Source organism: Branchiostoma belcheri, unplaced genomic scaffold (genome assembly GCF_001625305.1).
Source record: "Branchiostoma belcheri isolate BF01 breed outbred unplaced genomic scaffold, Haploidv18h27 scaffold240, whole genome shotgun sequence".
Lineage (NCBI taxonomy): Eukaryota > Metazoa > Chordata > Leptocardii > Amphioxiformes > Branchiostomatidae > Branchiostoma > Branchiostoma belcheri.
The window spans coordinates 247,059-259,206 of record NW_017803844.1 but is presented as its reverse complement, the minus strand read 5'-3'; the positions used below and the strand labels follow the sequence as shown (position 1 = coordinate 259,206).

The following is a 12,148-nucleotide window of genomic DNA, read 5'->3' as shown; positions in this document are numbered from 1 at the left end:
TTTGTCTCGTCTTTTTCATGACGCATTTTTTTGCCTTCTGACTTGTACTGGCGAAATTTTCTGTGCGGATTTCTGTCTGCTGCCGATGGCAGTCCGGGAACGAGTTCGCCGTGTGGCGAAGGACGTTTTTGGTTATGAAACTTTGCGGCAGGGTCAGGAGAACGCCGTGTTGGGGATTTTGGATGGGCACGACGTCTTCGTTGGACTGCCGACGGGGGCCGGCAAAACATTCTGCTTTCAGGCCATACCGTCGTGCATCAACTCCCCCGAACCATTCGTTGTCATCATCAGTCCACTGACAGCACTAATGGCTTCACCAAGCCTCTCAGTGTTTTGTTGCAAGGCAGCACTATGGACGTCGTCACGGCCTATGAAAAAGTGGACCTCGTCCTGACTGAGATGCGGGCCATCAGGCAGAGTGCGGAGGAGGAATTTTCACGTGTGTTCCGTACAGCCATTGAGATGGCGGAGAGGGTCGGCAACAACATGGAGATTCCGTGGAGATGTGGGAGGCAAACACAGCGGAGCGGAACAATGTGGAGGCTGACTCACCTGAAGTATACTTCAAAAGGTCCGTGTTCCTGCCATTTATCGACAGTTCGCGATTCCAGCAGCTTACAGCTCATGCCTGCCGCACCCTTCTGCTAATCCCATCCACCCTTGACAACCTCCAGGAAGATCACATCCAGCAACTACAACAGTACTACGAGCCCGACCTACCATCTCCCCACACATTCAGACAGGAGATTCGACTATGGCAAACGCAGTGGCAGGGTGTTCCGGACAAACCATATTCACTAGAGTTAACCACCTGTCATCCATCCAGCAACCCGAGGGTCTACCCAAATGTGTGTAAAATGTTACACCTCCTGCTGTTGACCCCGGTGACAAGTGCCGGCGTGGAGAGGGCGAACTCAGCACTCAGGTTTGTCAAGAACGCGTACAGGAGCACCATGGGCGAAGATCGTCTCAACGCGCTTCTACTCCTGTTCGTTCATAGGTACATTCCGCTTGATTATGATAAGATCGTTAACTCGTACGCGACACGTCATCCCCGCAGAATGCTCTTTGTGAACCCACTGTCAGATTGAAAGAGACTGCCATAGACTGTTAACGTCGTTGGTTTAAACTACCAGTTGAATTCTGAAGTAGTTCACTTCCTCAGACCTGTATTGTTTACGCTAGAAGTGGATATCATGTACATGTCAAGTGTAAAACGTCAACAGCCATACTTCCTGTAGAACTACATAGTATTATAGTTTACACTAAAGGTATACAACTTGAACTTGAAAAAGTACTGTATTATTGTAAGATGGTAGTTTTAGAGTTTATAGTTGTAGGTAGATCAAAGGCATAGTTGAATGTATTATGTAAAATGCTGTCACTCGCTACTGTTTAGCACCTTCGGTTTCTTGTAGATGTCCCTCTGAAGTAAATGCATTATGTATATCAACAGCTTTGTACTTCTGTTAACACCTTGCCTGTCTGCCAGTATTAATATACACCACAAAGAGGTGGCTAGACAAGTCCAGTTAACACTTACATATGGTGCAGAAAACGTTCCCCCATATCGGGTGGGACGCCGTTCGAACCCACCTGAGACAGACACTGAAAGTGAGGAGACAAGGGGTGAGGAGACGGGAAAGGTAATAAGTTCCGTTCATATTGAAATGTCGCATTTAACATCGCAACTTAACATGTAAAAGGGTACATCAGTTGACAAATTATGACATATATTCCTGATATTATTTCTGTAGGAGAGCGAGCGCAGCGCAATCCAACGCAGCAGCGGCAGCTACACAACCACCACCTCCTGTTAGGATGATGGGTGACGTGGAGCTGGGAACGGGGGTGGTGGTGGAACGGGGACAGACAAGTGGTAAGTACAAAAGAAAGTCATCATCTGTCTCGTAGAGAGGTAGCACAGTGGGTATCTGTGCGGACAGCATAGCGTTGAGCAAACGTCTGTCCCGCTGATCCTGTCAGTCTAAACAGATGCTTTGCTCAGACCATTTGTGTATAGCTAAGTCGATGGTTCATGGCCGACGTAGACGCCACACCGTCTTACACCTGTGGTGGGGTGTCTTGGTTCGGGACACGCGTCCAAACCACTGCAACTGGTTGATACATTCTGGCTCGTGAACATATTATAATTTTGTGGGAAAATATAAAATCATATTTGTTCTCTTTCTGTTTCAGTCACTATGACCGTAGTCACCCTAACAGAAGCTTGCAAAGGGCATCCGGCCTTTGCGGAGGTAAGGACTAACTTTATGTACTAGTATTAGTTGTTATTTTGTATTCTGTAATCTGTATCGGTATAGCTGGTATACCGCCCTTCTGCGTAAGACAGTTTTATTGCATGACATTAATTTGTTTAAAAACTTAGTAGTAACTGGTTGGTGGCCATGGGTTCCACTGTACGATACTTATTATATATTCTGTAATATCATGTCATAAAGTTATGTGCATATTAACGACATTGAAATGAAAAATAGAGCCTGACGCTTCCTACTGCATTCGCTTGTGATAAATGAAACACGAAATAGCATCAATAAGGTATTCATAGTCACTTTATATGGAAGAAAATGATTTGTCATATACACAATATTCGTGCAATGAAACATAGTTCCCTAAAGTAGAAATCCTAGTATAGATAAGTAATGAACGCCAGAGATAAACCTTTTCACAATGCACACAGGCTTGGCCAAACTGGTGCTTGTACCAAACGACACAAACGGCTTAACATACAGTGAAGACGGCACAACCGTCATCAGTCTACAAAATGCACGACTTTCTTTCTTTCTATAACAACAGATGGCTGAAGTAGAATTGGCTGATATCACAACACTCAAACCAAATGTCTATTTGATCCAGCCACCATATGTTGATATAGACCTTATCAGACTTGCTGCGAACACAAACCAAAACCAAGGGACGAGTCATTGGACGTATATCGACAATAAGCAAAAAAAAAAAAAAATCAAACCTATCAAGCGTGCCTCTTGCCATCATGCAAACAAACTTTATAAGAGATGGGGCGGCAGAAATATTACTGCCAAAGATGCAAAGCAACATCACGTGTCTGTAACACTGTATACCTTTTATCGGTACTACTATCACCGGACGAAACAGAAGCGCGGATAACACTATTTCAGCCTGACGCTACCATGATCATCATGGTTGGAGCGAAAACATTTCAAGCCATGACTGATGTGCTGTATACGCTTTGGAGTAGTTAAGGACACGCTGACAAGAATTGCAGTGCTCTCTACAGTTTTCATCCTGAGGGATAGTAAGGTACAGGAGGTGTGCTCAACTCTGAGTCCGGTGGAGAAAAGGTTCGTATTACCTTCGGCGGCTTACTTGGAAAGGTTGCTTCTTCCATATTCATGGACTAGTACATGATGTATAGAGGGGTGTAATGCTAAAACACAATCCCATATATTTTTAGATGAAAAAAAATATCATTTATGGACACGTCAGACTTTCTTTTCAACAAAGCCATGTTGACAGCTTAATATTACATCTTTGAACACACTGTACGAAACGAAACTTTTAGATTACAAAATATGCGCCAACATTTAGAAAACTTGATGTAAAAGGGGTAAGCCATAACACACCATGTATTTGTATGTAAATATTAAAATAAATGATTAAAATAAAAAATTAGCCAGCCATATCGTTTTTTCTAGAGGACGGGAAGGACGGTAGGCATGCACCTTTGATTCACGGTACTAGTTGCTCGCCTGGCAAATGGACTCAGATTAGATTTGTTACCGACGTTCTGAAGCTAAAGGCTGACAATCCAGGTGTGTCCCGAAAAATTATTTCGGAAATACTGTCACTGTTCAAACAGGTGCTGGACGATCATGGCATATCGAATTCTGTCACTGGCTCGTTTTGCAAGCCGTTTCAATGGTGAAAGACATGCTCCCCAAGTTAAACACTTATGACGCGTGCATCAATGATTGCATTGTCTGCCACGGGGAGAACGAACGAGCCGAGGTATGTCCAAGCAACGAAAATCGGTATGACGGACGAGGTAAACCCAGAAAGGAATTCTACCGTTGTCCACTCCTCGACACAGTCAAGAACTTGTATGGGATACCTGAAATCGCACGCCGACTACAAGCGCACAGCGCGAGAATTGGTCAGGAGTTACCAATGTACATTCGGGACATCTAGGATATGTCCAAATTTTCAAAAGCACCTAGGGTGTGCAGAAGTTAGTTGGCTGTGTAGTTAATGTCCCACCATATAATCTGCCTGGGTCAAGGGGGGGGGGGCGGTACAAAAATTGCCACCATCATAAGAGACAGTTCAATTTCGTATGACCAGAAGAGTTGGTGTTCTATTGCACTGCACCCGTGCCATGTGTTGTCTAAACTCCACAAGCATGGCATTCTGCACTGTGATTTGGAACCATCATTGTTTTGTCTGATAAGAAGGTGAAAATCATAGACTTTGGACAGGCCTGCCTCCTGTCAGATGCTAGAAATATGTCAGAACCATTGTCGGAGTATCCATGGATAACCCCAGAGGTATGCAGGTGTGAGCAGGCACCAAGCATTGCAAGTGATATTTTTTCCATTGGCTGTGATAAAGAGGGTTTTGTTCAAGTGCAAAGAGATTGCAAAGTGCGACACCCTGTTGTAGTTTTTAGAAGAATGCAGAAAAGAACAGATGGACAGGCCTTGTTTAACAATCATGAAAAAACAACAACCTTGAAGCATGCCATGGAAGCAATGCAGTAATTTTTCACAACGTTATTATGCTTGATATACAAGAGCCAATATCTTTGGAACTAGAAAGACTTAATGCAAGGTAACAAGTTGATCTTAGCCAACACTACTGTCTGTATTGTGTTTGAAGCCAATGAGCAGTTGCAAGTACAGTTATTGGAAATCCAAATTCAGCTGCAGCCATGCTATTTAAAGAGTCCTCCGACACGTTGGAAAGATTTCTAATATTCACCGATACAACCACAACACCCCCAACAGCAGGAAATGGCTTGTAGTTGCCATGGATGGGCTGCCAATGGGAATGACAAGAAGCATTATAAGGGACACATTATATAGCACTGTTTGCAAAATGTCATTCAACGCAGCACAGGATTTCCAGACACATGTTGCTGGACAACACGCAGATGTTCCGGTGACAGGGGTGAGAGAGTTCGACTGGGTCGTCCTCGAGTGGGCAAGCTCCATCTGGAGATGAACGCCTTGAAGTCCTTCGTGGACTTGAACTTTGACGTCTGGTTCTCAGCACTCGCAAAAAGAGATGGGGTTCAAGTCGGAAGCCGCCTAACGTGTAGCCAGGAACTGTGCTGACCACCATAAGAGTATATATGCAGCTTCTCGAGATATCGATCAAGGGTGGGACGGATGAGATGCTGGTCGCCCATGTACGAGAAAAACTGTAAAGGGGGGAGCAGTGCTCTATATCAGCTGACAACTTCCTCTTCCAATGGGCTCCACGAATCAGAAACCCCAACTTCACTTTCTTCCAGCAGCAAATAAACGTGTATGCCTTAGCCATCCACAACTTCCGCATTGGTACCAGAAACAACAGCAACTACATCCGGATCCAAGCAGGCATTGAGGTTTTCTCCCCGCTCTTCAGTGGCAGAAATCACCCAAAATATCAACTGATAGACATGCTAGATTCCATGGACAGGTGTATGTACCCTGCCGATTTGAAGACCTTCATTGAGAAAACTGAGTCAGTCACAAGTGGAAACAAGTCCCTTGGTGAAGGCATGGGCGCCAAGTTAGAAGAGAAAAACAAGGCATCCAAGGCGTGGCATAAGGGAGCACGATGCTGTCAGATGCTAGAAAGATGTCAGAACCATTGTCTGAGTCGGAGTATCCATGGATAACCCCAGAGGTATGCAGGTGTGGGCAGGCACCAAGCATTGCAAGTGATATTTTCCCATTGTCTGCAATTAAGAGGTCCTGGCAGAGACAACAGGCTGCACCGCAGGGACAACAGGCTGCACCGCAGAGACAACAGGCTGCACCGCAGGGACAACAGGCTGCACCGCAGGGACAACAGGCTGCACCGCAGGGACAACAAGCTGCACCGCAGAGACAACAGGCTGCACCGCAGGGACAACAGGCTGCACCGCAGGGACAACAGGATGCACCGCAGGGACAACAGGATGCACCGCAGGGACAACAGGCTGCACCGCAGAGACAACAGGCTGCACCGCAGGGACAACAGGCTGCACCGCAGGGACAACAGGATGCACCGCAGGGACAACAGGATGCACCGCAGGGACAACAGGATGCACCGCAGGGACAACAGGCTGCACACATCTAACATTTTTGTCACATCTTTTATTGCAAGGGAGACCAAATAAAAATGAGAAGAACAGCCTACTCCTGTAAATCCGAACCAACACTTAAAAAATGTAGTACAGGTTTGAACGTGAGCCAAAACAAGTATTCAAAAAGCCACATGGAAATACCTCAAGCAATAACTCCATAAGCCATATGTCAGGTGCAACCCAAGTACCTTGCAAATGATTATAGACAAAAAGACAGAAAGGTCAATAGCTGGCCCATCTAAAATATGTAGTATGGTGACAGAAAGCATGGGGGGAACCACAGGCGTTAACACACACTGGAAGCTTCCAAGAGGTGAGAACCAGGTCTCTGGCATTATAATGAAGCGTGGACACAAGAGTCAAGAAATAAAGATCCAGTAAAGATCCACTTTGCTGACAACGACCACCTCCCAAACCAACAAGACCCCGGCTACAAACTGTACGAAGTCCCTATGCTTATGCTTATGCTTATCACCCACTTCCAGCAAGTTTTCCTCCGCCATTATCACCCCAACCACAATGTATCCGATCATACTTTTGTCAATGTAGACAAAGGAAAAACCCACCTTCGCCAGGTCATGTCAAACAAGCGCCACGCGCGCTTTGGAATCAAGTTGTGGTGCCTGTCAGACAGTGAAATGCAGGTTCGAAGTGTACAAGGGTGCTGCACCCAGGAACCAAGATGCCAACCAGCATGGCCCAACACATGAGCTTGTGATGCGCCTGATGACAGAAGCCGATCTGCTCAACCGCGGACACCATCTATGTGTCGACAACTACTTTTCCTCCCCAGCTTTGTTCCAAGAGCTTCACACAACAGCAACGGGTACAGTAAGAAAGAACCGAAAAGGACTTCCCCGACCGTCAATCGATGCAAGGCTGCACAACAAGGAAGTCTCAGAACGGCGGAAGGGCCCACTGCTGTGTGTAACGTATATCAATATGGCTCCCGGAAACCTATTCTGCTATCTAAAGCTGTGTCTGCTGGGTATGAAGATGTGCCCAGAAGAAGGGGGGGCCCATTGAAAGGCCAAAGTGTGTTGCATTGTATAACAAGAAGATGGGTGGCGTCGACCTTGGAGATGCCCAGTTGCACATGTACCTGTCAGAGAGAAGGACCATGAAGTGGTCGACAAAGGTAGCCCTATCCCTGTTTGGACGGGCTATTCTCAATAGTTACATCCTCTACAGCTTCCACACTACACAGAGGCCAGTTCTCTCCCGATACAACTTCATGGTGGCCACTGTTGAAGAGCTTGCTGGGTACTACTACCCACCTATGAAGGTGCAGCGAAGACGACGTGCAGAGGTGCAAAAGAGGTAAACTTCTACTTGTACCTCTTGCATTATCTTTCCTATGTATGTGCTAGTTTGTGACAAAGTGTTCTGAACAAAGTGGTGTGCTCCACTCAGTGTACCCAAAAATATCAAATGACCTTACATATAAAGGATACAAAAACTCATATGCATGACTTGATAAGACAATATTGATAATATTTAATGAAAAAATATTACAATGTTGTAAATTTTAAAGCTGATCTTTTCCTCCTTTTTCTAGGTTGTCTGCAAATGGGATCCCGTAGAGCTGACTGGGCAGCTCATCTCCCAGAACACCCTGCACCTCTCCTTCCCAGACTTCAGGGACTTCAGTCATGAGAAGTTCCAGACTCTCTGCATCCTGGCAGGGTGCGACTACTTGACGTCAATTTTTGGCATAGGGGTGAACAAGGCTGCAAAGTTCGTGGGCGATATATATAGGAGACAGGAATATTTTCCAGGTTAGATTTGAGTGGAAAAGATCCTTTTCTCACCTTAACAATTCAACTTTCCCTAGAATGCACCAACTATATACTATATGTTAATCACTATGCATTTGCTGTGCTTAATGGAAGAGAAAAAATGATCATACATCATCTAATCTGTCTACCTCTAAGTTTGGTATCTTGTTGGTATCTTCACGATGCAGGAAATCTACAACCTTGCTGCCACTCTAAGGACAGGGAGGCAGTTCCCAGTTCCTGCTGGGTATCCGTAAGGACTGAGGCTGGCAATGGATACATTCCGCCATCAAACCGTCTACCACCCTGATGAGGGTTATGTCCCCCTGACCCCGTATCCACCCGGTGTGTCAGCAGTGGACATGGAGTATGCAGGACTGTATCCTTACCAATTCTGGCAACCAACATAGTGTAACCATGTGTATACTACATGTGCTATAACAATTAAGACTGTAATCATTTTTAGTAGATTTGTATGTAGTAAGACATACACATTTTTCCTTGACAACTTATCAGCCCATTACCCGACGAACCTGCTGCTAACCTGACAAGGACATGGGCAACTGAACAGATGCTGAACACAACAGGTAAGTTGATTTATGTTGTTGTTGTAGCTTAATGTGCATTGTTCATCCTATAGAAATTGTACCAGTCATGTTCAACAGCCTCTCAAGTCTTATTTGCTATGTATCAAGTCTAATTGTTTTGACATTTCCTTTCACATTTCAGATCAGAGTGACCTCACATTTGTCTGCACGGATGACAGCGAGGACGGGTCTTCCTCGTCGTCAAAGCCAAAACACAACCTGAGAACTGAACCCTTAACACAGGCCTCTGTCGTCAACATCGGGACAAGTTTTAGATGGACGATTCCATGTTTCCCGGTAATGACAATCACATTCCTACAGGCCACTGTATCCATAGATGGCCAGTTGAAGCCAGCTGTGTTCCAGGCTTCGTACCACAGGGTCCTTCTGTATCCCTCCCCCTTTGATATTGTATTAAGAGAGACATGTAGTATATCAGTAGATAACAAAGAACTGTTAGTTATTTGGACATGGGACTTTGCTTCACTTGCTACTACTAGCAGTGAAGATATTCTGTCCCAGGTGTCCCAGAGTACATTGAGTTCTGCCACAGTATTCATACTGTGCCAGAGACTACATGTCAGATTCTGATAGAGACTCAGACAGTAATGTATCTGATGAAGATTCTGATGACGACAGTTTTGACCCCATGAGCTTCCATTTAAAGTCATGGAGGTCACTTACCATAAGCGGTATCAGGATGTTCTGGAAGAAGCTTTTAATGCCATCAATGATAATGACAACACTCCTAAAGCAGACATCATTCCTGAACCTGGTAATTCTTTTGACCCTAATGCCATAGCTGTGAGAATATATACGGACAATGGTCCAGAGAAGGTTGGCTACATACAGCAGGCTTTAACCCAGTATGTCCATTAAGCCATTAATACACAGAGACTGGGAGGTGTCAGAATAAGGAGGATTGCCTTTCGAACAACGTGGTACCACCCAGGATGGTACCTGAAACTTCTCATTACAAAGCTTGGGAAGTGGGAAGGGGCTGTAGTGCAGAAGGCTCTCAGAGTAAAGTAGTAATTTAATAGTATCGATTCTTCAGAAAATATAAAATTCTGGAGCAATACAAGTAGGGCGCCCAAAGGAAGGTTGGACAAAACCAAGTCGCCTGATTGGGCAAACCCGTCACAAACCTTTGATAGGAATCTAAAAATGGGGAACAGCGAGGGGGACATGGCGAATAAGAGTGCGGGAGGCTGTGATTCGGTCTAGCGGGTTGCCGATAGAGGATCTCTGTGGCGACAATAACGGTAAGATCCTAAACGACACGAACGAGAAACAGAGTCTTCCTTCTGGACCTCGAGGTGTTTCAAGGAGGGAAGAACACGAAGGGCACGAGAAGGCAAGCAGGTGTAGCAAATGAAACTCCCCCGTTAGGTAAGATTCCTGCGTCAGCAAAAGGTGACGTCACAAATGATACTTCCCCTGTCCTGGAATTCCCTGAGTTGGCAAAACATTACGTCACTCGGCTTACGCCCCGTCCACGTGCAAGCGAATCAGAACCCAAGTTGACCCTTTCGACCTTATCTATGTAAATTAATTTCATGTCTTAAGACGGAACCCGGACCGCGTGGTCAGTCTGGAGCCAGAATTCCGAGGTTGGACACCGCGGTCCGGAGGTCTGCACGTGAGCGGCGACACAGCCACACTTAGCTTAATTTTGGTCTAGTCTATGTTAGTTGTTACCGCTCCGGTAACCCGCGCCCTCCGCCGATATTGGTGAGTGTCTTTGCTCTAGCCTTGTATCCCCGTAGTGTAAATTGCCCCCCTTTTGGAAACTGTTACTGTCTTAAATTGTCCCATTGCAAACTTGTATGATTATTTATGTACTTTCTTGTAACGTGACCTGCGACGAATAAACAGAGTTGGAACGAGAATTGAACCCTGGCTTGGTGTTGTGAATCCTGATTAGTTAAGAGCCCAGATCCTACCGCTAGACATATGTGACACAAGCCATTATGTAGGCACCCGTGAGGACTGTCCACAGTTATTCCGGCCGGCGGAGAATCAAACGTTTCTCCGGCCACATGCGGTAGTGCAGCACGCCCGCCATCTTGTTCCTTTGTGAGTTCAACCACGCACCCGGGCCGCCCTTCTCCGAAGAGGACAATTTCGTGCCGGTGGCGACCGAACCAAGAGAGTTCCCCGCAACGGACGGATTGGGCCAACCTTCGTTTAGGAAGACAGCTTGCGCCGGGTCCGCAACCGAACTGCACCAAAACAAGGCGTGTTCCTGCATCGCCCAGACGAACGCACGTGCTTCTCCCCAGTTCCTTTGTTCTGACATCATGGCGTCCCCCACTCGAGCTCCGCGGCAGTGGTGCTTGACCAAGACTGAGACGATCAACTCCTTCGAGAACTGGCGATCTAACCTTGTGTACGTTCTGTCTCTCGACACTAACTTTACAACTTTCCTAACCAACGGATTCACCTGGCAAAAGAAAGGAGTAGAGCATCGCGGCCTCGTGAACGATGCCGACCCTGTCCCAGAAAACGCACGGCGAACAGCAGCGCTGACGGCGGCCAGCTTGGAGCTCATGTTGGGACAGATAGCTAACTTCTGCCCCATCATCTGCCCAGGGAATCAGAATGTCATGAAAACAACCAGGACTGACAGTTCTTACTGATACATATCGTGATTATATGGTTATTTCTAGATATTCACCAATGTGACAGTGCATATATTTCGCATTGGTGTTAAAACTGTTAACATTAATAGAATCCGATATCATTGCATCACTTGGGGATAAGTGCATATTCAAAACACCATCATTGTCACCAAATTGTTCTTTTCATTAGCAATTGACAGACATCCTCGAGCAGAAGATCAAACTCAGTGGATATACCATCTCCGACTACTCCAGAGAAGAGATGGAGACGGCTATAGGTAACATACCTATCGAAGTGCGGAGCAGGCACAATGCCAGGTTGGTGAACCAACTGATTGTAAAAGCCAACACGGGGCAGGATGAGACAACTCTGACAAGGCCCAACAGTTTATTGACACATGTGAGTCAATAGTACCCTCTCAGGTACCCTGTCAGGTACCAAGTATGTGATCAAAATACATGTACTTTAACCTGTACTATATATTTCTGAAGGTAAAACGTGAATGTTGAAGCATGCATCATTTCAAACTTCTGCAAAATACTATTTCATTGATAAAACGAGGCGTAAGTTAAAATGTTGTTCTTTTGACTCAAGTTTCAAGTAATGTTTATCTGCTAGAGTTGGTTTCAAATGTTACCTGCACCAGTACAGTTATTCAGATGTAGGTATTGCATACCCTGCTTGTGGCATGGCACTATTATAATAGCATTGTTACATTACATTGCGTATGTCAATAAGATAATGTCTACAGCACATAATATCTATAGCACTGCAGAGATACTAGCTGTGCCTTGTCATATATGCAGGGTGCACTTGCAAAACTTTAC

The 12,148-nt window shown here is 45.6% G+C and overlaps 1 pseudogene; it reads left to right on the top strand.

The window, feature by feature from the left end:
* The first annotated feature begins 351 nt into the window (after positions 1 to 351).
* On the top strand, positions 352 to 9,728 carry LOC109471231 (annotated as a pseudogene).
* Positions 9,729 to 12,148: the final 2,420 nt, after the last annotated feature.